The sequence below is a fragment of the Archocentrus centrarchus genome, chromosome 19 (genome assembly GCF_007364275.1).
Source record: "Archocentrus centrarchus isolate MPI-CPG fArcCen1 chromosome 19, fArcCen1, whole genome shotgun sequence".
Lineage (NCBI taxonomy): Eukaryota > Metazoa > Chordata > Actinopteri > Cichliformes > Cichlidae > Archocentrus > Archocentrus centrarchus.
The window spans coordinates 12,090,452-12,093,986 of NC_044364.1; positions in this window are offsets into that span (position 1 = coordinate 12,090,452).

The window sequence follows — 3,535 nt, forward strand, 5'->3', positions numbered from 1 at the left end:
AACTTTGCTTGTGAAAAAGCCAGTGGAGTATTTTTCCTCAGGCGCTTCCATATGGCCGTGAACACTGCTGGTAACCATAGCAATGTTAAAGTGCAGAGAAAAAGAGATGACTTAGAAGCCAAATGCTTATGCTCACATAGATACAGGTATGTGACTTAAAAAATGGAGCTTACTGCTGGATGCATTTGCAACATTTGCTAACAGATGAACTGTACTGTAGCTTGGCAACCGAGTAAACAGGCAAACATCTGAAACTTGAACTGAAATACTGCATTAGTCGATCAGCTAACTGACAGGGAATAAAATGGACACATATTTTGACAATATGCAAAATATTTTCTGGTTCCAGCCTCTCACTTGTGAGGATATTCAACATTTCTTATTTTATGTCCTTGCAGTGTATTTGGTTTTTAAATTGTTGAACAGGTCTAACAAACAATAATACTTCAGTGGGGCATTAGATTAATACAAGCAATACTTCAGTTTCCAAAAAGTCTAATAGGAAAAATAAAGTTTACAAAAGGCAACTAGGAAAAACAATCTCAGGAACCTGTGATGAGAAAAGACACAAAGGCAGGAGGTAAATGACATGAAAAATGAACTAACATTAGAGTGAAGGTATTCAGACTAAATACGTAGGTGAACTCAGCCAGACAATAACAAATGCAGGAATTAAAAACGCAGCAAGTGACGTGAAGAAAATGAGGGAAGTAACTGAAAAAGAGACAAGAAATACACTTAGAAAGATAAAGGAAGAGAAAAATAAAAACTAATGGGCACAACAGAGACAGTGGTAATCTCAGTGTACTCGGATTATTCTTCGAAGAATAGAAAGAAACAAAAGAGCCGCAAATGTTCAACAGAACTCCATCTTTTCTGAGCCTCTGTAGACAAATCAGGAAATAATGTGTAGATTACTTAATGATCAAACATTATTACAGGGGAAAAAAAAACATCAATAGAATGTTTCTATGATGTTTCTTAGACAACAAAAACATTAAAAACCTTACCACCTGTGGGTGGCACAGCTGTGGAGTGGTTAGCACCGTTACCTCACAGCAAGAGGGTCCTGGGTTTGAATCCACCGCCCAGCTGGGGGGTTTTCATGTTCTCTCTGTGCCTGTGCCGATTCTCTCCAGGTAGTCTGGCTTCCTCCCAGAATCCAAAGACATGCATGTTAGATTAACTGGTGATTCTAAACTGGCTGTAAGTGAGAATATGAGTGTGAATCTATCTCTGTGTTAGCCTTATGATTTACTGGTGATCTGTCCAGGGGCTCCCCCTATGGCAGCTGGGATAGGCTCCAGCCTCCTCCCCCCTTAATGGCACTTAATGGTAACCCACCTGCGAGAACAGTGGTCACCCAAACCAGTTTTGGAATCTAAGTAGCTGCACGTTCATCAGCAGAAATTCAGTGGATCTGCTATTAAATGCTTCCCATTTGATTTGTGTCAAATTTGCATGGTTGCTTTAGTTGTATAATGTTCTCTTTTAACAAAACAGTTTTTTAAATCTGGCATGATTTAGCACTCCCAGAGGTCTGTGTCTACAGAGTGAGGCAGACACATTTCTTCTCACTGCACATCCTGTTTTTAATTAATATCTTTATCAGTGTGGAAAGTGGAAAGTGCCTTCAGCGCGTGTGATGGACCTAATTCACTACAACATCCGGCTGAACGTGCTTTCTTGATAGGGATAAAAGAAAAAAAGGTTAAAAAGAATAAGTGTTAATTAATGTGTGATTAATGTAACTTGATCATAACCAATTTCACTGCTGCCCAAATAGTGTCATTTTATTTCCTGCTTGTTCTCAGTAACATGCCGAAAACACACAGTTAAAATCTTCTTGGTGTGCTTTCAGCTTGTGATTTATTTCATTTCCATTTCTCCATTTTGTAATATATCAAGAGGCTTAGTGCATGAGGTGCAGAAGACCACCGTGTAAATATACCATCCATCCCTATGTGTTATTTATTTTCCAGATAGCAAAAAATGTTTTGTAAAGCAAGAAGAGGGCCTTTGAGATTATTAGATACTTTCATTTCTTCCTTGGAAAGAAAATGATCTCTCGTGGTGACATATATATATATATATATATATATATATATATATATATATATATATATATATATATATATATAGGTGATTTCCTTATTTTATCTCTCATTTCAAACACTATACCTAGTAAGTGAACTAGGTACTGAAGACAACATTCAATTTCACTTTAAATCTCACAACAGTGCCCCGTTTTCACTTCAGTATGATGTCCCGCAGCTGCTGGAGATGAAGGCTTAGCGACATGCAGCTGTAACGTTCACACCTGGATGAAACTTCAGCCACAGTTGCGACTGAGGAGGCTTTTCTCTCATCCTTGTTTCTTTAATGGTTTTTGCGCCTTCACCTGTGTTTTCATCCAAAGTGAAACGATGTCTTACAAAAATTGTAAGACATTGTTTCCAAAACACAGTAAAGTTCAACGCAACTGAACATTTTGTAAATATTTCTTTACTGAAGCAAAGTTCTCTGTTAATACATCATATTCTGAATGCTGTATAATAACTTTTCCCAGGTATATCATTGCTCATTATCATCTGTCATGTCAAATGCCTCAGTAGACTCAATGTTTTCTGTTATTGTTCTTCCACAGCCTCTGATTTCTGTCACTGAGGCTTTTATGGTGTGTTTATTCCCTTTTCTTATGAACGTGTCTGTTTATTAAGTCTTGCTTTAAAAGTGAAAACTGGTTCCTGAAATGAATGTGAAACATTCAAAGACACTTTGCTAAGAACAAGAAGTGGTGCAGTGGTAGTTATGCCTTTGTGTAAAATGTTTTGCAGATTGAAGCAAGTCATTCAGAATTTAATCGCTCATGACAAGACCTTATTTAAAATTAAGCTCATCTCTCTATGTACTTCAGATGCATAAAGACAATCCAGAGCTTCTAATCACCACCAGCTATTCAACATGCAAATGACCGGCTGTGACCCTCGCTGTAGCTGCACACGGTAAACAATCACCATACATACCTTAAAACTTTAAGCTTCAGGGTGGGTCTTTTTTTGTTTTTGTTTTTTTGTTTTGTTTCGTTTTTTAAATATACTTCCACCTGAATAATATCCATAAATTTAGTCAAATAGCTTCAAAACTTTAAGCCCAAATGGACAAATCCAGAAGCCAAAGAAAAGAGAAATTTGGGAGATTGAAATACATATCTGTCCATTGATTCTTTTCACTAGGCCAGAGTGAGATGAAAAACTTTGTTTCACTTTTGCCACTATTGCTACTACTAATACTACTAACTACTACTAACTACTAAATTTGTAAAGTGGTGACATTATAACAACAGCATGTTATAATAATTGTAATAACAAGATTATAATAACATGATAATGAGCCAGTGTGCACTGCTATTATTGAACTGGTTCTAAAAATTCTTAACTGAGACTTTATTAAGTTAGATGCAAAACAAAAAAGGCACAAGGATTGCTATTTCCATTTAAGTCAATACTTTTGGCGAGTGTGTGCAGACAAGTTG